The following is a 27,508-nucleotide window of genomic DNA, read 5'->3' as shown; positions in this document are numbered from 1 at the left end:
GGGGTGCTGGAGCCTATTCTAGCTGTCTTCGGGCGAGAGGCGGGGTACACCCTGGTCTCCTAGCTGTGAGGTCCACTCGCCCACCGTGCCGCCCTCAGCTCAGGAAAATTATTTTGCTCTCCTTTCACTCCACATAATTCAGTCTGCTCAATTTCAAATGACCCCCCCCCCCCACCCCACACACACACACTCTCCATTTCGTATCCTTTTTTAACCTTAGCGCTCAAACCGATATCTTCAAGTAGCGTTATTCAAAAAAAGGAAATGGAGAACGCAAAAACGATCTTAATGAGAATCGGTTTGCCATTTTCCCGGGGGTCAGATGTGAAAGTGATGGGAGAGTTGAGGTGCTTGCTTGATATTTGGGACTCTAACTTGCGTCCCGCAGCACTTAACACCCCCACCCCCCACCCCTCCAAGCCATCTCTCCTGGCAGTTAATTAGAATCCAATAAGGTTTCCTCCTGTTGGTCATTGTTCCTCCAGTGTGTTTACCCTTTTCCAGAGGCTCCATTCGCTGCTTAATCTGCCGAGAAGCTGAATGTCAATAGGTCAGGCCTGGACTCCAGAGGCCGGGGGAGGGCGGGGGGGGGGGGGGGGGGGGGGGGCGGCGGGGTGGTATGGAGCGATTGAGCAAAAGGGGGGGAAGCAGAGACAGGATCAAGGGGATAAAGGAAAGGGGTCATTTCTTTCCCTCCTTGCTGCATTTTTTCTTCCTCCGCCACGCCATCCATGTTGTTGTTCCCCCCCCCCCCCCCCACACAGCTTTTCTTCTCACTTCTAATCCGTCCTCCTGATTGTTCTAAGCTGCTTTCAGCCAAACCCCCGGGAGGGGGGCGGGGCGGGCAGTTGGAGACTGTTTTAATTAAGATTTAGGAGAAGATGGACTGAGCGACGTGAAGGTGAAGAGTTAGCAGTTACTTCATGGACTCGGGTTCTCATGCAAACAGTCGGTCTATGAGGCGTTCAAGTGACTAAGCCAAATGGCATTTTTTTTTTTGCGGCACAATCTATACAGATTGATCCCAACTTCCTGCTCAGGTGATATGAGATCAGTGGTAGCCAGCAGGCAAAGTGAGGGAGTTATCTTCACACGTTCAATCTAATGATCGATCATCGCCCCACATGGGCGACGCTTACACTTGTTGTGGACTCTTGCTGCATGTGACTTGCAAAAAAAAAATAACAATAAAAAAAAAATAAATGTACAAGACAGAAAAACAGCCAAGTGTCAGCCTTTGAATGTTTTGAGGCCACATTAAATTGAAAAAGGAAATAGAAGCCATTTCTGTGGTAGACCTTGGTGGTAGACACTTAATTAACGGAGTCATCACACCATGACAATGGAGATTTCAATACAGACGTCTGGCCCAGTACTAACATTATGGTGCTATTCTGCTTGAGCTGCTGGAGCCTATCCCAGCTGTCTTTGGTCGACAGTTGGGGCAATAATTTACATTTCCCAATTTTACTAGCATGCATTCATTCATTCATTTTCTACCGCTTATCCTCACAAGGGTCGCGGGTGGTGCTGGAGCCTATCCCAGCTGTCTTTGGTCGACAGTTGGGGTATGATAATTTACATTCCCCAATTTTACTTGCATGCATACATTCATTCATTTTCTACCGCTTATCCTCACAAGGGTCGCGGGTGGTGCTGGAGCCTATCCCAGCTGTCTTTGGTCGACAGTTGGGGTATGATAATTTACATTCCCCAATTTTACTTGCATGCATACATTCATTCATTTTCTACCGCTTATCCTCACGAGGGTCGTGAGTGGTGATGGAGCCTATCCCAGCTGTCTTCGGGGCGAGAGGCGGGGTACACTCTGGACTGGTGGCCAGCCAATCACATGGCACATATAGACAAACAACCATTCACACTCACATTCATACCTATGGACAATTTGGAGTCGCTAATTAACCTAGCATGTTTTTGGAATGTGGGAGGAAACCGGAGTACCCGGAGAAAACCCACGCATGCATGGGGAGAACATGCAAACTCACAGAGGGTGGGATTGAACTCGGGTTTCCTAGCTGTGAGGTCTGCGCACTAACCACTTGACCACCGTGCAGCCCAACAAGCATGCAATTTTTTTGGAATTTTGGAGGAAATCGAAGTTCCTGTAGAGAACCCAAACCCTAACCACTTGGGTCTAACCTTTACTGCTCACTTTGCCACATAGTACAAAGCAGCCATTTATGATTCTATGGTTATCATCACACTTTTCCTTTTTGGATTAGAAAAATGTAATATTTATATATATTTCATTAATTTTCGACCGCTTTTCCTCACAAGGATAAGCTGGAGCCTATCCCAGCTGTCTTCGGGGTCGAGAGGTGAGGTACACCCTGGACTGGTGGCCAGCCAATCACAGGGCACATATAGACAAACAACCATTCACACTCATACCTATGGACCTATGAAAACCCACACATGCACGTGGAGAGATGGCCGAGGGGGGGAATTGAACTCGGGTGTCCTAGCTGTGAGGCCTGCGAACCAACCCCTTTCCACCGTTCAGCCCTAAATATGTATTATATGTTACTTAAATACATTCTGCAGCATATTATCTGCACAAACTACTGTATGAGTTGCATACGTTCACCTGAATTCTGCATAAAATCACCAGATTATCAAAATAGATGAACTGAGGTACACCCCCCCCCCCCCACGAGGGATTCCACATCATTTCAAAAGCACTGACTTGAAAACGTCCAAAAGTACAAGCTAAGCTAGTTAAATATTGTCTAAAATTGGAGCACAAGACTTAAAATGGCAACAATGTCGTGCCCATAAAGAGGTAGTAATATATGGGATGGGAATATGAGGGAATTTTGTACAAAATACTGCTAAATTCCAAGGGAGAACAGGCTAGGCAGACAAATCGAGGCTTTATCCGTGAGTAATCGTCTCGCCTGAGAAAAGACACACGTTCCACGTTTAGCACACCGGTCACATATCCCGCATCTGTCCCGACTAAGATCCATACACATTCCGGGTTTCAACCCTTGTGTGCACAATGAAGTGTTTAAGTTCATCAAACCAGTCGAGACTTAAGCGCAGCCAAGGGTGAAAGTGTGAGAGGGCAGGCCGAGGTCAGGAGACCAACCCTCGGCATTCTAGGGCGTCACATATCCCCACACGCAGCCGCCATATGTCCAATGTTTCAATCTCAATGAAGCAACCAGCCATGTGACAAAGACCCATTCAATGCCACTTGACTGTGAGGGACTGTGTGATGCTATGGTGTGTTTAGGGACAGAATGCAGCACCAGCGACTGAAAGACATGTTCTCTTAGGGACTAGGATTTGGTTACTGATCTTAAAAACAATGACAGGTTTTCTTTGTGTCCGTGGCGCACCATGGCGCACCGTATTGACGCATTGGCGCTTCACGTCGACCACCAGTTGGTAATATTTCATTCATTCATTCATTGTCTACCGCTTATCCTCACAAGGGTCGCGGGGGTTGCTGGAGCCTATCCCAGCTGTCTTCGGCCGAGAGGCGCAATACACCCTGGACTGGTGGCCAGCCAATCACAGGGCACATATAGACAAACAACCATTCACACTCACATTCATACCTATGGACAATTTGGAGTCGCTAATTAACCTAGCATGTTTTTGGAATGTGGGAGGAAACCGGAGTACCCGGAGAGAACATGCAAACTCCACACAGAGATGGCCGAGGGTGGAGTTGAACTCGGGTGTCGTAGGTGTGAGGCCTGCGCGCTAACCGCTCGTCCACCGTGCTGGCTGGTAATACTTTAATTTCATTATTTTTTTAATCATATGGGTCTGGGTGGATGGATGGATGGTGGATGAAGATAGATAGATAGTTAGATAGATGGATAGATGGATGGATGGATGGATGGATAGATAGCAACAATGTACAGCGTAAACAGTAAATTGCACAAATAATTTAAATAATTTTGAATAAATAATAATCATTTAAAGTTATCTGTATCGGTACTGATAATTATAAAAATGCGATATCGGTTGATCGGATTGTTTTCCCGATCATAAAAATATGCTGGGGGCGGTACGGCGGTCTAGTGGTTAGTGCGTAGACCTCACAGCTAGGAGAACAGGGTTCAATTCCACCCTCGGGCATCTCTGTGTGGAGTTTGCATGTTCTCCCCGTGCACGCGTGGGTTTTCTCCGGGTACTCCGGTTTCCTCCCACATTCCAAAAACATGCTAGGTTAATTAGCGACTCCAAATTGTCCATAGGTATGAATGTGAGTGTGAATGGTTGTTTGTCTATATGTGCCCTGTGATTGGCTGGCCACCAGTCCAGGGTGTACCCCGCCTCTCGCCCCGAAGACAGCTGGGATAGGCTCCAGCACCCCCCGCGACCCTCGTGAGGAAAAAGCGGTAGAAAATGAATGAATGAAAAATATGCTGTCTACAACACATACGTGTTCTTTTCATCATGGGAGATATGTCATGTTACACATATCGGTATCGGAAATCGAGAGTTGATATCACCTTGTACCTATGTGACAAAAATAAAATATTTTTTGTTTTTAAAAATTAACTATAAAGCAGGAAAACAGGAAGTGAACAAATATAACAGTTACTGATTGTAAAAGTACCAGATGGAGGGGTAGGATTTAATAAGCTTTGCTTCTTCCTACTCCTTTTGGACATGTGGAACTGTGAACTGATTATGTGATGCATTCAATTGTAATCTGATGCATATCGGTTTTCGGACATCCCTACTTCCGACTCAATGAACCATCCCTAGTATGACCTGGACACAGGTCATGGGTCGGAAAGAAAGGCGAACATAGTAAAAGTTTTTCCAAAGCAGTCTGAGCTGATGAACACGATGATGATGATACGGTATTGCCCTCAGGTTGCTTCCCCCCCCCCGTTCCCTCCCTTGAGAGTCCCCCAGCACACTGTGTCTCCGTCACTCACAAGGCTCTCCTAATAAGGGCACCAGTAAATGCCAGGGAAGATATGCCTGGGATGAAAGATCCTTCTCTCATGTTCTGGCTTTGAGGACTGCTTTCCCTGTGTCGTGGGGGTTGGTTAGGGATGGGGGGGGGGCTTGGTGTGGGAATGCAGCTTTAAAGAGCGATGCTGCGTTTTAAAAGAAACAATAAACCCATCCGCTTATGAACTAATATTTTTTGCGTCCCACATCCTGTTGTGCTGCAGCTCAGGGGACTTTTGGCAGACATGAAAGCTAAGCTAAAGGTAGCGGAGGATGCCCGTGCCAGAAAAGATAAAGTGTGCCGAGTTCCACGGGGAGGGATGCATCACACAGATAGTTCATTCTTTCACTGTAACGATTAATATCCAGCGAGTGAAAAAAAAAAAAAAAAAAAAAAAGGTCAAACCTGATTTGAAGCCGTGTACTATATCACAGTTACATTTATACATCAAACCCCACTGTGATGTCTCATCAGCGTGGTCACACAGCAGAGACCCACACTGCACGTTATCAAAGATTGATAGGCTGTCCTAGTTAGCGACAAAGTGGGCGTGTGGGGGGGTGGGGGGGTACTTTGTGTTCAGCATTGTCAGAGGTGTTGACCGACCGTGCATCGCTGCGTGTTTTCTTAGCAGTGCAAACATTATTAGCGGGGGCCATGCCTCACGCTTTGCAGTGCCTCTTGCTCAACCTTTCCCGACCCGACCTCGAGATAAGCAGCAGGAACTTGCAAATGCAATATTTTGAGGTCAGGGCTCTCACACCAGAGGCTTCAGCCATCTCCTCCCATCCGTCACTTCTCTCCATCCTGCATCCAAACACCAGCCAGCTGAGACCACATCCTTTTTTTTTCCAGCATCTTTTATGTGTAAGGTACATAAAAGATAAGGTAACATGATTTTAAAATAACTGCATAAATATGGTTGGAGTATTTAAGAGTAGTAATAGTTCATGTCATACATATAAAATTCAGTTGTAAAATAAAAAAATACACTACTATTTTTTTTCTATGTTTGTTTCTGATATAACCAAATCTCCATTGTTGGCGTTTGGGTGTAATACCGCGAGGTCCACTAGGGGGTGCTAGCAGCAATAGTGGTATAGAGTAGGTGATAAAACGACAGAGGAAGAATAAATCCTGAGAGGGGAAATAAACAAGGACGTATACGTGGATTTTCTTCCTTTATTCTGTACCACAGGTTAGTACAAAGTAGAGATAATTTATATTTTAACGGCTGTAAAGAGTTTAGAAAGTTGCTAAAGTGAGTAAACAGCTGACTGCTAAATGTTTGTGTACAAAATGCTTATTTGAACATAAGCTAAATGGCTAATGCTAGCCAGCTTTAATGTACAGTTATTAGCATGAAGCAGGCTAATTGAAAAATGTCAAATAATAAATAGAATAAAGAGAATAAATCCTCAGGGTGAATATACGTCAAGTCATCGTGGATTGTCTTCCTTATTCTGTACCACAGGTTAGTACAAAGTAGAGATAATTTATATTTAAACGGCTGTAAAGAGTTTAGAAAGTTGCTAAAGTGAGTAAACAACTGACTGCTAAATGTGTTGTAGAGCATTTGAACATGAGCTAAATGGCTAATGCTAGCCAGCTTTAATGTACAGTTAATAGCATGAAGCAGGCTAATTGAAAAATGTGAAATATGTCTGGAAACAAATTGGTAATTGTTGATTTAATCGTCTTATGATATCTGAAGTGTTGTTCTTTTTGAGGGGAAGAATAAATCCTGAAGGTGAATATACGTCAAGTCATCGTGGATTGTCTTCCTTATTCTGTACCACAGGTTAGTACAAAGTAGAGTAATAATTTATATTTAAACGGCTATAAAGAGTTTAGAAAGTTGCTAGAGTGAGTAAACAGCTGACTGCTAAATGTTTGTTACAAAATGTGTTGTAGAGCATTTGAATATAAGCTAAATGGCTAATGCTAGCCAGCTTTAATGTACAGTTAATAATAAAATTGAAAAATGTGAAATGTGTCAATGTAATTGTTGATGTAATCATCTTATGATATCTGAAGTGTTGTTATTTTTGAGAGGAAGAATAAATCCTGAGGGTGAATATACGTCAAGTCATCGTGGATTTGAATAATAAGGAATAAGGATTCCTTATTCTGTACCACAGGATTTTCAAGGCATACAACATATGCAGCGCCATCCTAACCCGCTCCTTGTTCACACTGCTTGCTGCTTTAATAATATATTGATTAATTAGTTCGCTCATTAATCATTTATTCATTAATCATGGCCTGATTTTTCGAAAAGGAAGCGGTGCACTCTGAAAAAGCCTGACTTCACATTTCATTCCAATTACAATCCTTCACTAATCAACGCTTAAGAGATGGAGTTTCAGGAAATTACTTCCCCCCTCCCCTTGCTTTCTTTTTACTCAATACAAAGCAGGAAGTATTGAGGTTAGCAGGTAACAGCCCCTCCCTTTCTCCTTTTTATCGTCTTCTGGCAGCTCATCTGTAGGTTTAAAGGGATGTTTCCACTTTCAAGACATCAAATGAACAAAATGAGCGTTCAGAAAGTTTTTCTCCTAAGAAAAGTCGGCTGGAAATCAGGTCGCTAATGCAGCTTTTCTACTGCAGTGTATGTTATTGGCTCTTTTAGGTGTGGTCGTCCCTCGCCGCTTTGGGGTTTGAATTCCGAACAAACATATGCTGTTTTGTAGTTGAATACAATAAAAAAATATATATCTTTAAAGGACATTGTACATATTTCTGGCCTAAATTGAGTATTTTGAAGCATAAAAATGTCAAAGCAAACTAAAATACATTGAAATTGTGAATGTAGTATTCTATATTGGTCACTAGGTGTCAGTGATTGTTCGGTGAGATGAGCACCGGACTTGATCGCCAGAACAACAGGCTTTTATTGCAGCTCAAAAACATTAATTTAATAATCATAATAATAACACAGGCTGCATGGTGAATGAGTGGTTCGCGCGTAGGCCTCACAGCCAGGAGAAGCCAGGAGAAGTTCAATTCCACCCTCGGCCATCTCTGTGTGGAGTTTACATGCTCCGATTTCCTCCCACATTCCAAAAACATGCTAGGTTAATTAGCGACTCCAAATTGTCCATAGGTATGAATGTGAGTGTGAATGGTTGTTTGTCTATATGTGCCCTGTGATTGGCTGGCCACCAGTCCAGGGTGTACCCCGCCTCTTGCCCGAAGGAAATTTTTTTTTTTACATGTTTCTGGCCTAAATTGAGTATTTTGAAGCATAAAAATGTCGAAGCAAACTAAAATACATTCAAATTGTGAACGTAGTATTCTATATTGGTCACTAGGTGTCAGTGATTGTTCGGTGAGATGAGCACCTGATTGATCGCCAGAACAACAGGCTTTTATTGCAGATCGAAAACATGAAAAACATGAATTTAGTAATAATAATAATAATAACACAGGTTGAATGATTATGATTGACTTATGATTTGCTGCACGCTACACTCTTCCACACGCTCTCACTTCTCCTTCTATTTTTGTTGACATTCTCTCTTATCAAAAGCACTTCTGCCACCTTGTGGCCGTTTTTATGGCTTAAAATTGCTGTGAAGTGAAAAACAAAGAGTTACGGCATTGCCGTTTTTTGCCTCTCGTAGAAAAAAAAATGTAAAAGACGTCTAAATATATTGCTGGGATTCGACGTTGGGGACTATAAAGATATATAAATGCATTTTTGGTATTGAATGAGTTAATCCCGCCAACCAAGGTCAATGTGTAAAAGAAGCGTTGCAGACATTTCTGAATAAATGACAATTTTAAAAGGTGCTTTTATAAGCATGTCGAGGTGAACATTGTGAATCTTAGCGTTTTATTGTTTCCTGTAGACACATGACTCCCGGGAGGGAGAAAGTAATTTGTTTAATCGCCAGGAGTTATTTTCTGTGGACAGAGAGAAATATTGTTAATACAAGGGGAGCACGAGAAAGAAAAAGTGAAGAGGTATATTAAAACGGGGTTTAATTAGAAGTGTTTTTGCACCTCTGTGTTTTGGTTTGCGAGGCGAGTTCAAAAAAATACCGTACATCTGCTTCCTGTGAGGAGACTCTTGTTGGCTGCTGACAAAAAAAAAAAAAAAATAGAATTATGCATCAAATTAAAAAGAGAGCTCCAGCGAGATGACAGCAAGTCGGGCATTAACCTCTTAGCTTTAAAAAGCACACACATTAAGCAGCGCTAATGATACTCATTGAGCCGGCTGTGTTCTATATTCAAAAGGCACGGCTTTTACATCAATGTGCCACCGCTGCTTTGAATGCGGTTGTCTCATGTATTCATCACAACGAACATCGCAGACGTGAACAATGGCGCTGATGGCCTTTTACTGTAATGAGATGCGCACACTTACAACATTACCACCCTCATTAAAAAATAATAATAATAAAAGAAAAAAAAGTATTAATTATGAAACGCACTACTTCCTATGCTATGGTGAAGAGCCAAGGGGGTCTCCATTGGGCTCAATTAGGAAGAGTAGGCCACAAATCCCCAGACTAAATTAATTGACACCCCAGGGCATTGAGGCCCAGACCCAGTGCACACTCTATGTGAAGTTTCTTTGTTTTTATTTCACCGCCTTTTAGAAAAAGCAAGAGAGAAGCGCTTTTATCATTATCTCCTCATTGTTTTATGGATTGTTAATCCACTTTCATTCCACATGTTGTCAAGAATCCTACAGTAACAAGGGACTGTGGGTCCTGAGCATCCGTTGAGGAGGTCTTGTAAGCCAGCCGGGGGTGAGGATAGGAATTAAAAGGTAATTACCGTATTTTCTGGACTATAAATTGCTCTCGCACAAGGCCAAAAATGCATAATTAGGTAGGAAAAAAACATACATAAGTCGCACTGGAGTATAAGTCGCATTTTATGCTGCCTGTGTTATTATTATGATTACTAAATTCATGTTTTTTGAGCTGCAATAAAAGCCTGTTGTTCTGGCGATCAAGTCAGGTGCTCATCTCACAACAATCACTGACACCTAGTGACCAATATAGAATACTACATTCAAAATTTGAATGTATTTTAGTTTGCTTTGACATTTTTATGCTTCAAAATACTCAACTTAGGCCAGAAATATGTACAATTTCCTTAAAGATACTTTTTTTTTTCTCTTCGGGCGAGAAGCGCGGTAGACCCTGGACTGGTGGCCAGCCAATCACAGGGCACATATAGACAAACAACCATTCACACTCACATTCGTACCTATGGACAATTTGGAGTCGCCAATTAACCTAGCATGTTTTTGGAATTTTTGGAAATCGGAGCATGCAAAACTCCACACAAAGAAGGCCGAGAGTGGAATTGAACTTGGGTTCTCCTGGCTGTGAGGCCTACGCGCTAACCACTCATCTACAATGCAGCCTGTATTATTATTATTATGATTACTAAATTCATGTTTTTTGAGCTGCAATAAAAGCCTGTTGTTTTGGCGATCAAGTCAGGTGCTCACTTCACAACAATCAAAATACTCAACTTAGGCCAGAAATATGTACAATTTCCTTAAAGATTTTTTTTCTTCGGGCAAGGGGCGCGGTAGACCCTAGTAGCAAGCCAATCACAGACGTTCTTCGATTTTATTTATTTTTTAAAAAGGAGGCGAGCAATCGGCACTGGACTGCTGTGTAAAGTTTGTTTTTGATTCAAACTAAATTTCAAGACTGGACGAAGGAAAAACTGGCAATACGGAGTTATTCCAACAAGTGAAAGAAAAACTGGAGGAAGTCGGTATCACGTGATGTTGGTGTTTACGCTTTATTGTGCATGCCCCATTGACTATTCTGGTTGATTATAACAGTGCATGTAGACACGCGATTGGAATATTCATTTCCATGTATACCATACCAAAACTAGTGATGATATTGTCCACCTTCATCAAAAACGTCATCCAAGTCGCATGACTCAAGTCCACCCTGTGGTAAATTATTATTCAAGAAGTAGATGGGGAGTCTGAGAAGAAAATTAGGGCTCTGAGACAAGAAGGGAAGAAAGAATCGAAGCGAAAGAGAGGGACAGAAAAGGGCCGCAACTATGACACAGATCCAGCCTGCAGCTGTCTCACAGTGAAAACGCCAAAAGGGAGGAAGGGAGGGAGGGGGGGGGGGGGGGGTAAGCGGGAGCCAAGCGACAAGACTGGCTCAATCAACATCTTGTCAACACTGCCGGCTGATGTGTACAGACAATTTCATACCACCATCACAGACTCCATCCTCTTTTTTTTTCCCCTCCTCTTCATATGCCTTTTTATTTTCTGTCCTCCTGCCAGCCGAGCCAGTCACTTACTATCCTGTCTGCATGGAGTCGGCAGCTCTGTAGCTCGTGGCGTTAGAGAAAGGGGGTGTTCAAAAAGCAATGTTAGAATTATACTCTGCCAGATGCCTCTGCCCTGCCCACCAGCGCGCCTAAAGATGCCCGACTGTGACAGTGAGTGTGCAGCATGTGTGAGAAGACAGGAGTGTGTTTACGGTCGTCACTGCAGCACAGCAACTGTGTGGTGAAGCACTCATATTTTTTGCTCCAGCGCTGACTGTGTCACATCAGCGGTCTCGGTCTCAAACTCCCATCCTGGCCTCTTCTTTCTACTCTTTTTTTTTTTTTACCCTTTACCTCCTCCTCTGAGTGCATAGTACTACTCTATTATAACAGGTGCTGTGGGAGCCACTACTACCACATTTACATGATAACAATGCAAACAAGTTGTATTGTGTATTGTTGTTGCATGTAGTAGGTATAATGGAGACATGGAGATTATGGAAAACCGACTCATGGCGTCATCTTCCGAATAACACTAGAATCATCACACAGCAACTTAACACTCAAAATGTAGGTAATTCCAAAAAAACATGCTAGGTTAATTGGCGACTCCAAATTGTCCATAGGTATGAATGTGAGTGTGAATGGTTGTTTGTCTATATGTGCCCTGTGATTACTAGAATCATCACACAGCAACTTAACACTCGAAATGTAGGTAATTCCAAAAAAACATGCTAGGTTAATTGGGGGCTCCAAATTGTCCATAGGTATGAATGTGAGTGTGAATGGTTGTTTGTCTATATGTGCCCTGTGATTACTAGAATCATCACACAGCAACTTAACACTCGAAATGTAGGTAATTCCAAAAAAACATGCTAGGTTAATTGGGGACTCCAAATTGCCCATAGGTATGAATGTGAGTGTGAATGGTTGTTTGTCAATATGTGCCCTGTGATTGGCTCCACCTGCACCTGTGAACACATTACCCCCGTCCTTAAAAAAACCTCCACTGGCTTCCCGTCCCCCAACGTATTCATTTCAAAGACCTTCTCATCACCTACAAAGTTCTCCACAATCTGACCCCTCCATACCTCACACTTCATCCACACAATTCCCTGTGTCCCCTTTGCTCCTGAGCAAGCTCCGTTGGGAATAATGCATTATGGGTAGTAGGTATAATGGCTGCTGTTTGTTATTTTATGATTACTAGCCAATGTACCTTTTGAGTGTTAAGGTGCTGCGTGATGATCATAGCGCAGATGATGACACGGAGAGTCAGACTTCAAGCTTGTGTTGTGACATCATTTAAACCTGCAATAAAAGACAGTTGTTTTTGGCGATCAAGTCTGGTGCTTGTTGCGCCGAACTATTATTGACACCTTTTTACACCCGTAAACGTAATAGCTGTCCACAAACTTAATACAAATCAGCAGCTTTGAATGTAATAATCCTGCAAATGTAATGTAACCTAATAAAATTGCCCACTACACATGTAATACTGAATTTCCTGCAAATGTAATAACTATTACTATTTACATTACAGATTGCAGACTGCAGATTTGTATTACGTTTGTGGGCAGTACATTCACAACCTCATCTTAATGCAATATATTTGTATTTTTGTTAATTTTGTAATTTTTTTTATGCTTGAAAAGGGTTAGGGTTAGGAAAATTTTGGCCAAAAAGGTTACATTTTTCAAGTAAATCTGAATATTTTTGACTAATTATAGGCCATATTTCACCACGAAATAACATGATTTATTAATATATTTTTAAAATCACACAATTTGAAACAGTAATTATTTCCCTGGTAACTAATTACATTTATGAAGGAGTAATTATGTTACGAATTGAACAGTAATTATAACCATTCATTTTTTTTAAAGTAATTTGCCCAACACTATTTATCATGGTGAAAAAAAATACCCTTTTTATATATTTTTGATGCATAATAAAATGATTAAAAAAAATACAATAAAAAATACATAAAAAATGTATAAGAAGCACTGTTGTAAGAGGCCGAAAGAGAACACAGTGCCCCCTATGGTAGCGGAGGTGCACATGTCTATTAAGTGACTTGCACTATGAAATCAGTCTGTTTCAGTCACAACATACTTGATACCGTTGATGGCTAACTGGCGCTTTCTTACCCTATTTCTTCGAAGTTTGCGAGTTTGGACTCGCTCTCTGTTGTCCCTGCTTTCATGCTGACAAGCCGACACAAACCCCTGTGAGTCTGGCATCAGGGAGAAACGGGACACAAGAGAAGAAGAAGAAGTAAATGACAGCCTGCACAGAGCTGGGAAAAACACAAGTGTTGTCAGAATGAATCAGTGATTAATAGCACCTTATCTCTGAGGGACCTGCGCGGTGTTGATTTCATGGATGATGACTGTTGATGTGTCGCTGATAAACAGACAAATGAGAGGGGCGGGGCAATGAGGAGGCACCCAGTTAAGGATTCAGCGGAGCAGCCAAGTCGGAGGAGGGCAGGCTGTGGTTTTTCCACTCGCTTTAAAAAAAAAAGAAAGAGGTCTCACTCTGAGCCAAGATTTTCACAATGGAATAAAGGCCGGGTAGAGGATGCTAGGGGGATTAAACTCGGGCAAAACAGCTCTTAAAAAGCAGTTACTTTGCAATTTGGGCAGAAAAATGCAGACTACGACGAAAAAGGTAGCGAGAGAGAGGATGAGTGGAAGTGTAGCCGGAATTCATCAGGGAGGGATTCTAACAGATAGAGGCTCCATCTGCCCAGACAAGTAGAATCTGCTTCCAGTCAAAGAAAACACCCCAGTGTGGCCGGGCGACCGGGTGACCGGGCGACCGGTGGGTGGGTGGTATCCCCTCTTTGGGTGCCTCAAGTTCTGTCATGCTAATGAACTTAGCATCACCAAACACGAGATGGGTGCATGGTACCGCTGGGGGCATTTGGTGTGATTCGACTACCTCAGCACTACTTTTTGTTTGTACACGCTTACACACACACACACACACACACACACACACAAGTAAGAAGACAAAAGAGCCTGACTCCCAACAAAGGGATAATAATTCCATACAGAGAGAAATGGAGCTTGCATTTCCAGCCCGATTTAGAAGCCTTATCTAGACAAGGCACAATGGATGGCATTTGGGGAGAGGGGTTGTTTATTCCAAGCTTGACACTTTTTTTTTTTTTTTTTTGCCAATTGCCTTGTTTTGTGGGGAGTTTTTGTGTGCATGCGTGTGTTTTCTCCTCATTTTCTTCTCTCTGGAGTCTATTATTGAAACCTCACAGAAGCAGGGTGCAGGACTTTGCCTCCATCATTTGAAGAAAACGTGGTTAGGGCGAGGTTTTTTTTTTTTTTTGTAACATTTTAAATTATTTCTACATGGAGAAAAAAAAAATGTCCAGGCAAGCTGAGCTGAGAGTTCTTATAATTATTTAAGCTAGGACTCAGTGTTCCACTCTTTGTAGTGGATGGAATAAGAACAGGACTAAATGCGGCTCTTTCAAGTACTTTGTACTTGATTGGAAGCAAGTGACTTTTCACTTTAAAGTACTCTTTTTGGTTTTTATTGCGTATTTATGTTGTTATTTATTAGGGATGTCCGGCGCGGACAATATCAGCATAAAAATAGTTGGTATCTGTATCAGATTTTTCCCCCGATCATGAAAACCGATATTTAAAAACAGTTGTCTACAACACTGGCTGCACAGTGGTTGAGTGGTTAGCGCGCAGACCTCACAGCTAGGAGACCGGGGTTCAATTCGACCTTCGGCCATCTCTGTGTGGAGTTTGCATTCCAAAAACATGCTAGGTTAATTGCCGACGCCGGTCTCCAAGCTGTGAGGCCTACACGCTAACCACTCGACCGTCGTGCAACCCGGAATAATAATAATAATAATTACTATATTGATCAGCTTCCTTCATTCATTCATTTTCTACCGCTTATCCTCACAAGGGTCACAGGCGTGCTGGAGCCTATCCCAGCTGTGGGTTTTCTCCTGGTACTCCGGTTTCCTCCCACAAATATCGATTTGAACGTGTCATGTCTAAATTGACACGGCAGCCACACCAAAATGCTCCACTTTCAAAGGAGACATGAAGATTATGGAAAAACCGACTCATGGACAACCGACTCTCATTAGAATCATCACACAGCAACTTAACACTCGAAATGTAGGTAATTCCAAAAACATGCTAGGTTAATTGGCGACTCCAAATTGTCCATAGGTATGAATGTGAGTCTGAATGGTTGTTTGTCTATATGTGCCCTGTGATTGGCTGGGATTGGCTCCACCCGCACCTATGAAAACAGTACCCCCGTCCTTAAAAAACCTCCACTGGCTTCCCGTCCCCCAACGTATTCATTTCAAAGTCCTTCTCATCACCGACAAAGCTCTCCACAATCTGACCCCTCCATACCTCACTGCCCTCCTTCATCCACACAATCCCCCGCGTCCCCTTCGCTCCTGAGCAAGCTCCGTTGGGAGTAATGCATTATGGGTAGTAGGTATAATGGCTGCTGTTTGTTATTTTATGATTACTAGCCAATGTACCTTTTGAGTGTTAAGGTGCTGCGTGATGATTATAGCACGGATGATGACACGGTGAGTCAGACTCCAAGCTCATCATAGCTTGTTATTATTCTGATTATTATTGTGTGTGAGATCATTTAAACCTGCAATAAAAGCCAGTTGTTTTGGCAATCAAGTCCGGTGCTTGTTGCACCGAACTATTGAACTATTGAATTGCCCCATTGAATTGCCCCTGAATGAATGTTTGCATATTGTATTTTAATGCATCGTTTACTCTGTTTTTACTGAACTTTTTTCTCTACTGTAAAGCGTCTTTGAGTACTCTGAAAAGCGCTATACAAATAACATTTATTATTGTTATTATTATTATTATATACACAGTACCTATATATTGTATAGGCATCAAAATGGTGTAGGAGATGCACTGTGCTGTGTATGTTAGATTCCCATGATAGCCAAAGGTCATCCACGGTGCCATTATCACTCTGTCTTTAGCTTCATCACACACACACACACACACACGGTGGCAGATTCAATCTAATTCTATCAAGGCAGATGTCCAGTGGTGGATGGATCACTGCTGACATCTGTCCGTCTCTTCCTGATCCGCCCCCGATGTGAATGTACCCCTATCAGTTCACATGAAGGAGGGCCGAGCGGATGCGGCAGCAAAGCTCTTTAGCAGGTTGCGGCCAATCCTGAAAGGCTGTTTTGCATTTCTCTCCAACCATATGACACAACCAGCAAAGTCGCGGCATCTAAGTACACTGCTAAATGTACCCTCTGGTGCCTCACACTTTTCTTTCCCTATTAACACAACCTTACCACTCACTCACACACACACACACACACACACACACAGTATATGTGTGTACACCTTCACAAAGCATGACACGGTGTCAGCAAGAAACACACACAAACTTAGCCCCATGTGGCGTGAAATGATATTCCATTTGGGGAAATCCGGATTAAAATGTTTGAGGCCAAATGTTTTTTGACCCTGTTACCAGAAAATGGAAACACACACACACACACACGCAAGAAGGTAAGAAATAGAGTAAATGCTGCAGTTTCTGAAATGAGGAATCTAAATGTGAAAAGCCTGAAAGGTAACATTAATCCAACACGTGTATTGCTACTAATCCATAGAGTGGGGATATACTGTAGAGTAGCAGCTTTTCAAGGGTGCGTTCACTAAATAGGAACACGACGTAGTTGTCTGTGCAGAGCAGGTGTCGGCAACCCGCGTTTAAAACACCCGAGTGGCGAAAATTGTTGAAAAGAGTTCCATCCATCCATTTGTTTTCTTGTTTTACTCACTAAGGTCACAGGCATGCTAGAGCCTATCCCAGCTGTCTTTAGGCGAGAGGCGGGGTACACCCTGGACTGGTGGCCAGCCAATCACAGGGAACATATAGACAGATCACATTTACATTCGTACTCCAAACAGGAGTACCCAGAGAAAACCCATCCACACACAGGGAGAACATGCAAACTCCACACAGAGATGCCCAAGCAGGGATTCAAACCTGATCTCCTGACTGTGTGGCCAACATGTTAACCACTCGTCCCACTTTTTTTCATAGGTTGGCTGTTCCTGCCACTTATACTCCAGAGCAACTTATAAATGAAAATACTGTTTATGATACATAAACACTGGACACCTTTTCTGTTCATGTAGCATTTCAGTATGTGGAATCAAACTATGGAATGTAAGACCCTCAAACAATGCACAATGATGAGCTAATTCAAGAAACAATACAAGCAGTTGATGTTTGCTAAATACAAGGATGAAGAGTCTTGAACCAGTCATGATGTGCTATACATATCACTATATTGACACTTACTATGGTACACATTATGTCATTGGATGCTCATATCACCTCGTACTTCAGTACGGTACAAAAAATTAAAAAAACAAAAAAAAACTATATTAGGAAAACAGGAAGTGAACAAATGTAACAGTTACTGGTAAAAGTACCAGACGAAGGGGTAGGATTTAATAAGCTTTGCTTCTTCCTACTCCTTTTGGACATGTGGAACTGTGAACTGATTATGGGATGCATTCAATTGTAATCTGATGCATGTTCAAATGAAATTAAACCATTACCATAACCATTTTTTGTGTAGCTGAATAAGCATTGTGTTAGCATATCTTACATCTATTCAGCCTGTTCTCTATTTTTTTATCGTTAGAACGTAATGTCTGCTTTAGTCGAGTAAATTACTCACAAAAAATGCGACTTATACTCCAGTGCAACTTATGTATGTTTTTTTTTTCAACCTAATTTTTGGCCTTGTTCGACTTATAGTCCAGAAAATACGGTAAATATATACAGTATACTGATATCCAACTTTCTATAAGACCGTCTTTAGTAGGCAAATGTCTCTTTTGATAGTAAAGGTTGCCGACCCCTGGTGTAGAGTCTCATCCAGGTTATGGTAATTGGTAAAGGTTGACTCCACTCCAAATATCGTGACCACTAATACGTTGTTTTGTCACTGGATAGGACAAAAAAAAATAGAGTGAACGTGACCATCCAAAACCAAACCACCAAAAACCGAACAAAACTCTCTGGAGTACTTCATGTTTAAGTCTTACAAAAAAGTGTGTGTCACCCATTTTTTTCCCCCTTTGTGTGTTTCTGTTCCTTCCTTAGTCCCAATCAGGAACGTATTCATGTGATTAAGCCGCTAATACACCGTCAAAGAATTGTCTAATTCGGCAACGAAGAATTAAAGGAATCTGGCATGAGTCATTAGCCAGTTGAGATGTTCCGTTTGAGCCTTTTCAATAAGGGATCCGCAGAGCCGTGAATCACTCGTGGGCTTCGGCACATATTCTTCGCTCTATTTTTGTATGGCTTCCATACGAAGTGTTAATTGCTAAATGGGAGCATATGAAATTATGTGTGGGTGTGGTGAAGACAAACAGTTCACAGCATGTAATCCGTTTAACCAATCAACCAATGAAGTGAATTATTAGCCATTGTAAACAGTTTGATACACTGGACGAGATGCTTAATTGCAATCAATTTTTTACCCCTTAACAAAAAGAAAAATCTCCATCATTTGCTGCCTGGGATGGATTATGAAAATGTTCATTCTGCATATGGGGGTGTTGTTTTTTTTTTTTTGAAGAAAAATGCTAGTCCTTGTTCTGCTCCTAATAGCCTGAGCTCAGAGACTTCTCACTTCTCACCGGCCTCCTCAAATTGGCCTCTTTTGATTTGCACACATGCAGCGTACCTTTGTGGAGCCACAGCTCAATAGGCTATTTCAACACCTTTGTAAGAGTGATGCACACACACACACACACACACACACACACATCACTACACATTTTTTCTTTTGTGGTTGAACTGGCCAAACACCCACTGCAGCTGTGATGGAAAGCAGTATTGACTGGTTGGCACCTAAAGCCTTGTTTCTATCAAGCAGTACGCTACACATTGTAAAGGGTCGCCAGATATCCAAACCTGATCAGGGTTTTACCCTACCCTGATGGTTCAAGAACACTACATTAGCCCCTTTTATACACAGCCCTTTTTTCAAAAGCGGCCATTTCTGACGGTTTTACTGATTTTTTTTTAAGGCATACAGAATGTTGTGTCCTTGGGCTATGAAGACATGATATATACCCAAAAAAGATTAGACTTTCATCATTTGTTTATGCCTATGTCCGCTCTTTTTTTATCAGAAGTAGAACATAGGTAAGTTTCAGTATCAGTATCAGTTCTCAACAAAAACACGCATTTGGAGCTGAATTGAGACATTAAAATATTACTTAAATGCGTCGTGATGCCTTTACACTTCATGGTTACTATTGGAGAAATGCAGGGCGAACTCTGTGAATGTTTTTTTCTGGCTTAAAACTGCACCAGAGGGCTGAAAACATCTGAGGTCTGGAAACATCTGACAGTGATAAACGAGAGATTACTGTAAATACATGTGTAAAGTGACTATAGGGGTGTTATTTCTAATGGTGTATAAACAGGTTTTCTATGCTTTGATTTATAAATAAAGAATCTTAGTTAGTGGGAATGCACTAAGCACAGCCGGTTCTGGAAACATCTGACAGTGATAAACGAGGGATTACTGTTAATACATGTGTAAAGTGACTATAGGGGTGTTATTTCATATCTAGAGGGCTCTAGTGGTTTATAAACAAGTTTTCTATGCGCTGTGAAAATATTTGATTTCTAAACAAAGAATCTTACTTAGTGGGAATGCACTAAGCACGGTCGGGTCTGGAAACATCTGACAGTGATAAACGAGGGATTACTGTTAATACATGTATAAAGTGACTATAGGGGTGTTATGTCATATATAGAGGGCACTAATGGTGTATAAACACGTTTTCTATGCGCTATGAAAATATTTGATTTCTAAACAAAGAATCTTACTTGGTGGGAATGCACTAAGCACAGCCGGGTCTGGAAACATCTGACAGTCATAAACGAGGGATTGCTGTAAATACATGTGTACAGTGACTATAGGGGTGTTATTTCATATATAGAGGACTCTAATGGTGTATAAACAGGTTTTCTATGCTTTGATTTTTAAATAAAGAATCTTACTTAGTGGGAATGCACTAAGCACAGCCGGGTCCGGAAACATCTGACTGTGATAAACAAGGGATTACTGTAAATACATGTGTAAATTGACTATAGGGGTGTTATTTCATATCAAGAGGGCTCTAATGGTGTATAAATTGGTCTTCTATGCTTTGATTTCGAAATAAAGGATCTTACTTAGCGGGAATGCACTAAGCACGCCTGGGTCTGGAAACATATGACAGTGATAAACGAGGGGTTACTGTTAATACATGTGTAAAGTGACTATAGAGGTGTTATTTCATATATAGAGGGCTCTAATGCTGTACAAACAGGTTTTCTATGCTTTGATTTCTAAATAAAGACTCTTACTTGATGGGACTGCACTAAGCACGGTCAGGTCTGGAAACATCTGACAGTGATGAACGAGGGATTAGTGTAAATGCATGTGTAAATTGACTATAGGGGTGTCATTTCATATCTAAAGGGCTCTAATGGTGTATAAACAAGTTTTCTATGTGCTATGAAAATATTTGATTTCTAAACAAAGACTCCTACTTGGTGGGAATGCACTAAGCACGGCCAAGTCTGGAAACATCTGACAGTGATAAACGAGGGATTACTGTATTCTATTCGAAACTGTTGGAATTTGACCACCTGTTCTTAGGTCAGTGATTCCTGTGGGTGTCGTGTTGGAGGCAAGAGATGACAACGAACTTGTCAGTTATATGGTTTACTCTCAGACCAGTCAGATTACACGGAGCTCCGGGCCCATAAGTCTTCCCCTAACACCTGCAGAGACGTAGGCTTTACTTACAGGTCAGAACAAATGAGTACAGCTAACTGTCCCTGCCCGGCTTTTATTATGCTAAGAAATGTCGGTAGATCTCTGGCGCATCACAGGTGGCCCCCCCTCCTCTCCTCGGCCGACGTCTTCTCGCCAACCCAAGGCGGGCGGGGTGGAGCGGTGGAGCCAGCTGGAGCGGTGGAGCCAGCTGTTATCGACAGGCCATGGCTGCCGACGTCCTGCTCCTTCGTTATCTGTTGTTAGTCAAAATTGTGGATGTGTCGGAGAGCTCCGGAACTGTATGTGCCTGAGAGCGATTATGTGTCCTGTGATTTGCCCAAGGCTGCTTGGTTGTCCTTGATTAAATGTAGTGCATAGTTATATGAGTGAGACACAAGAAATAGGAGACAAACATACATGAGACACAAAAAATAGGAGACACACATATATGAGACACAAAAAAATAGGAGACCAACATATATGAAATCCTTCAATCCCCCTCATGGCCTCAACAGAGGCCACAAGGTGAAATACCGGATCAGAGTTAGGGAAGAAGCACCCGGTCACCCTGTGGGGGCGGTGGATGCAGGCGGGCCAACTGATATTGACCTCGCCCATCGGCCGCCATCACCCTGGACAGGATGAGCTGGAAAAGGCACTTGGAACACGGGAGACAACAGCAAACTGACAACGAACAAACGAAAAGAACAGCCAAAACAAGAAACACTAAAACTGTAATAATAATGCCGGAGGCCAACTCTTTCCCCTTACCAAAGTAGCTCATCAACGAGTCCCACGGGCTGGTGTCCACACCGACATGTAATTTCATGCGTTTATTCAAAGCTGTGAGACCTTCAATTGCACGAGACAAACGACCACCCGGTGCCGTATTGTTTGGGATGAAAGTGCAACATTCCGTACCAATCATTGCACACACGCCATGTTTTTCTGCCAATAACATATCGAGAGCGATACGATTTTGAAAGGACATCAAAGACGTGGCCCGCATCTGTTCACTTACCGCCTTGAAGCCTTCTTCTTTATTAACGGTGATCCAAGGGATAATTGACTCAAAACCTGCCGCAATCTGATTGACTAATTTATATTCGTCTGGAACTCTCTCTTGTAACGTTTAGAAGCACTGGTGGACACCATTCCGTCTGGGACCGCCGTGGCAGTTATTGGGCCTCTGACCACACCTACAGACGAAAAAGAACACAGAGTGAGATAAAGAAGTATAGCTAATGACAAAAATGTCAAAACAAAGCCAGGAAGCTTATCCTAAGTGGCATGTAATATAGTTTGCCGCTTGCATGTATGTTGTGCAGTATCAGTGTAATCAGGTGCTGAACTATCAGTGTGTGTGTGTGTGTGTGTGTGCGTGTGTGCGTGTGTGCGTGTGTGTGTGCGTTAGTTAATCCAGAAATCGCCTCAGTTGTTGGTTGGGGAGGAGGAGCCCCCAGGGCTCGGGATATCGCCAAGGGCAGCGACATCTTCACCACCTCCTCCCCTCCTCACGGGCTGCATCCAATGCAGGCCGAGGCGACCTAAGAGATGAGACATCCTCCGGGGCAGGGTGGTCTTTTGGATGAGAGTCGCGACCCCCGCGGTGTAACGAGTACACAACGGTTGTCTGCGCAGCCAAAGCAGAGGCCAACGACTGAACTAGGGTCACGAAGGCTAGTGAAGTCCCCGAGTCCCAGTCCAGCCTGGCGTTGGCATGCTTAGAGCCCTTGGCACGCGCTAACGCGCGCAAGGGTGCAGTGCGTTCCGCGTAGCAGGGGATGTACTGTCGACTGTAACCACACAGTCCCAAAAAGGACAGCATTTCACCCACCGTGGAAGGCTTGGGATGCCTGAGGATGGACACACGATGGGCGTCCGACATGGCGTAGCCAGCAGCTGAGAGAACACGCCCCAGAAAGGTGACAGATTTCCTGCAGCATTGTAGCTTTTTGCGTGAGACTTTGAAACCCAATTCATACAGGCACAGCAGCACGGCTTCCGTGACCTGCAAACAACAATCAGCAGAGTCAGTGGCGAGGAGGAGATCGTCCATCCATCTGGAAGCTGCAAAACTGACAACACCTGGCGCAAATGATGATTGTACAAACCAGGGTTGTTGTTGGAACCGTTGGCCATGATAGGTGAAAGCACAAAAACCTACGTCAAATGGACCGTTGGACCACACCCCCTCCGGGATGGTGTCCAACATGGGTCCGGAGAGTTCGTGATCTGTCAGTGTTTTTAGCTCGTACCTGTCAATCAAACGATGTTGAACAACGGACACGTCTGTGCATTGGCACACCACACGATACGCCGACTCCGAGGGAGAGTGTTGTACCTGCGGTACCTCAGGGAGCGGCGTCCAGTTTTTAGCTGCCAACAACCGTTTCACCATGGGACCCAAGGACCGTTGTTCATGTCCTGGGGCCACAGCCAAAGAGATGTGTGGCGCCGAATCAGGGGTGCCTTTGTACCAGGCCTGTTCCAACTTAACAAAATAGACGCTGGCCGCCACCCCCTCAGGACCTGCGAAAAGACGAGAAGAATTTAACCACTACTCCATACCTTCCTGATATGTCATATCCTGTTGTGTGTCGTAAAACAATGTGCAATGTAACGGGGTGGTGGGAGGCATATACGTGGCCTTGGACAGGATCCATGGTTTCCACGTCTCATAGACTGACACCACACTGCTCGATGACGAAGTCCGAGTCAGAAGGCACCAATAAATGTCGGCTGTTGTGGTTGCCGGCAGTTCTTTGAGCAGGTATTGTCCTCCTGTACTTTGGTTGTTGCAGTCCACTGTCGTGCCATCTGGCAACGTCAGGGTTAAACCAGAGTCTGTGCACAAAATAGTAGCATTAGAAGCAGTCAATATGTCACGACCAAGCAAGTTCAAACCAGTTGGCACCGCCGTGCTGGTCTTGGTGGTATTGACCAGCAGGGGAGGTTGAGAAGCCGCTTGCTGTTGCTGAGGTCGGTGGAATGGGCCGACCCGCCCATGTGAGCCTCCTTGTGACTGCATGCCTTGTGGTTGATGAGCCCATGGTTGCTGCTGCTGTTGTTGTGGGAGCGACTGCGGTGGTCCTGATGGTGGCCACTGTCCAGTGCAGGTGAGGCAATCTCGTGCCCAGTGGTCAAGAGCTCCGCACACGAAACAGCCAGTGTAGCCCTGAGACGGTCCACCCCTTCTCCCACCTCGGTTAGATATGCCACCACGCCCCTGCCACATTATGTTTTTCTCTTTTTGTCTGAGGTGAATTCTCGTTCTTTAGCCGATTATAATTTCAATAGTTGTGCTGCTGAATCCTTTTGTGTTTTATCTTTTTCGTCCTCCTCCTCACGGTGCCTGCGCATGTGGTGTAACAAGATCGCTTTGTATGATTTTTCTATTTCAACTGACAGATTAGGAACATCTTTTAATTTATTAGCCACTGATGAGGGCATTCAAGCTAGCACTGCCTGAAACAGTGTGGTCACAGACAGCGAACGTCTCCCCAGGCCAAACCGAGGCCAGCTGTGAGGCGCAATACCTCGTTGATCCATGGGTCTGCTCCACGGGCTAGTGGAGGCAACTTACGACACATGCCGTCAATGTCTGTTATGGTAAAAGGTGTGTATTCTGTGTGCTGGCCCGCCACGTCAACTTTTAAAGGCATAACTGTTTTAGATCGAGCCCCTGTGTTGTCCCGTCTCACAGGGGCTGGTGAAGACGGCGTTAGGGATATGTCATCTTCCGATTGGGTATCCCGTTCTGCCGTAGGTGTTGCCGGCTGGCGCCTGCCATAATCTGTCTCAGCAGTGTATCGGCGCCTGGTACTGCCTTCTGGCAACACATTAGACATGTCAATTTGTTTTAAAATCTTAAATATGCTTTTACTGTGTCTGGCCGAATCTATAAGGGACATGTTTTGCGCCGCACCCGTGCAGGAAGTCGCACCACCAGTCTCCACTGACGGGTCGCCAACCTGTGGCACAGGGTCTGCCTATGTCTATTGGGGGATGGCGCCTTGCTTGTTGTAGGGTCGGAACGTGTCTATTTAACTCCTCGCCATTAATGTCGACTTCTCCCTGGAATCTTAGAGTAGGATAGACTCCACTGGGAGGGTTTGAATTGGGCGGGGGTGCCGATGGCGTGACCACTAGGGCCCTTCTCGCCTTCGACTGATTTTCCCGCGTCATGTACGGGGCGGCCAAAGCCAAGCTTGCCATCCCCATCGAATGAATCATTCGCCTGGAATCTTCCAATGTTTTCAGCGTCTTCTTAAGTTCTGACTTCTGCCAGAATGACGCCTGCTCAATTTTCTCCTCCACCTGTCTTATTTATTTCATAATCTTTTCCTCCTCCTGTCTTAACTTACTCTGAACCTTCACAATATTATCCCAACTCTGTCCATCACACACTTCCCATGTTTTACGTACCATCTGTCTATCTTTATTCTTATCCTGACTTACCAAGCCACTCATAACCTGACCTTCCACAAGACCAAACAACTCACTTTCTGACACCCTCGGGGGACCCCCACACATTTCCCACTCCTCACATTCTCAGTTCAACTCACCTTCCATTCTATTCCCACAACAATTAAAACAAAAAAACAAATACAAAACTGATAGTTGCAAGAATGTTGAGCAATAATGAAAGTTATCAAATAGACCCTGTCTATTTAAGCATCCATGTGAAGCGTTCCCCTCACCGCCTGCTGGTGTACTGCCCTTCACAGGACCTGGAATGGAGCGTTACATTTACGGCCCTCCACCCAGTAAAATTAGCGCAATAGACCCTGTCTATTGTTAAGCATCCAAGTGAAGCGTTCCCCTCACCGCGCTTGGTGTACTGCCCTTCACTGGACCCGAATGGAGCGTTACATTTACGGCCCTCCACCCAGTTGGGTACGCTGACCCTTAGTGGTCCCGGACCACGCAGTATACTGGAACACACACCGGTTTTCTCAAAACTTCACAATAATGTCACAAAACACACACTATGTCAACACACCTGCTAGCGTAATAATATTCTCAGACACACAGACACAATGCTACCAGGTTTCCACCAAATTTGTTATTGACCAATAGCAGAATTTGAATAAACAGGTTTCTGCTTACCTTTTTATTTGTAGAGGCGCGCCTGTAGTGGAAGCCCAGAGCATCGAACTGCAGCCTAAAGTAGGACCCAACCACACAACACAACTCCCCCTCCAACCACGTTGGGCGCCATTTGTTGGAATTTGACCACCTGTTCTTAGGTCAGTGATTCCTGTGGGTGTCGTGTTGGAGGCAAGAGATGACAACGAACTTGTCAGTTATATGGTTTACTCTCAGACCAGTCAGATTACACGGAGCTCCGGGCCCATAAGTCTTCCCCTAACACCTGCAGAGACGTAGGCTTTACTTACAGGTCAGAACAAATGAGTACAGCTAACTGTCCCTGCCCGGCTTTTATTATGCTAAGAAATGTCGGTAGATCTCTGGCGCATCACAGGTGGCCCCCCTCCTCTCCTCGGCCGACGTCTTCTCGCCAACCCAAGGCGGGCGGGGTGGAGCGGTGGAGCCAGCTGGAGCGGTGGAGCCAGCTGTTATCGACAGGCCATGGCTGCCGACGTCCTGCTCCTTCGTTATCTGTTGTTAGTCAAAATTGTGGATGTGTCGGAGAGCTCCGGAACTGTATGTGCCTGAGAGCGATTATGTGTCCTGTGATTTGCCCAAGGCTGCTTGGTTGTCCTTGATTAAATGTAGTGCATAGTTATATGAGTGAGACACAAGAAATAGGAGACAAACATACATGAGACACAAAAAATAGGAGACACACATATATGAGACACAAAAAAATAGGAGACCAACATATATGAAATCCTTCAAAACGCAGCACAATCGAAATTGGACTGCAAAAACACAACCAAACTTGTTTTGTTGGTGGAAACTTGGGTGGTAGAGGTAGTAAGAGGGGGCCAGGGTGGCGGGGTGAGGGACAGGGTTCAGTCCACAAGCCCGCCCCGAGATGAAGTGGATAATTGAGTGCGGAATAAACACCGCCAAGCACCCCCCCGCCCCACTCATTCAAACTCAAAGAGCAAATGCACCGAGAAAGAGGGGGGAAAGCATAAAAAAAAAGGGTGAGAGCGTTAGAGAATATCCCCGCCACCTTCCTTGAAGGGGGGTGGGGGTGGGGGGGCTGCTATTGAAAAGCTATTAAACTTGCATTTAGCAGGATTGATTGGGAATGAAGAGGCCTATTAAAAGAGAGGGACAAGGGGACAATAGCATGTCTCTGGTCGCCGTATGTTGCCCTCCTTTCAGCAGCTTTCTTTACTGGTGATGCGAGAGGGGAGGGGTGGCAGAAAGGGGGGGGTAACCCTGTCTGTTTAAGCGCTCCCACCAAGAGAAGCAGTTCAGACTGTGGGGAGGGGGGCGGA

General features: G+C 43.9%; 1 protein-coding gene across 2 annotated transcripts in view; it reads left to right on the top strand.

Annotated features, from left to right (window-relative positions):
- kirrel3l (kirre like nephrin family adhesion molecule 3, like) overlaps positions 1–27,508 on the top strand; it is a 70,424-nt gene that overhangs the window by 16,884 nt on the left and 26,032 nt on the right. The window lies entirely within an intron of this gene.

Source organism: Doryrhamphus excisus, linkage group LG17 (genome assembly GCF_037039965.1).
Source record: "Doryrhamphus excisus strain RoL-2023G ecotype Guam linkage group LG17, RoL_Dexc_Guam_v1.1, whole genome shotgun sequence".
NCBI lineage: Eukaryota > Metazoa > Chordata > Actinopteri > Syngnathiformes > Syngnathidae > Doryrhamphus > Doryrhamphus excisus.
This window is presented reverse-complemented; position numbering and strand designations above follow the sequence as displayed.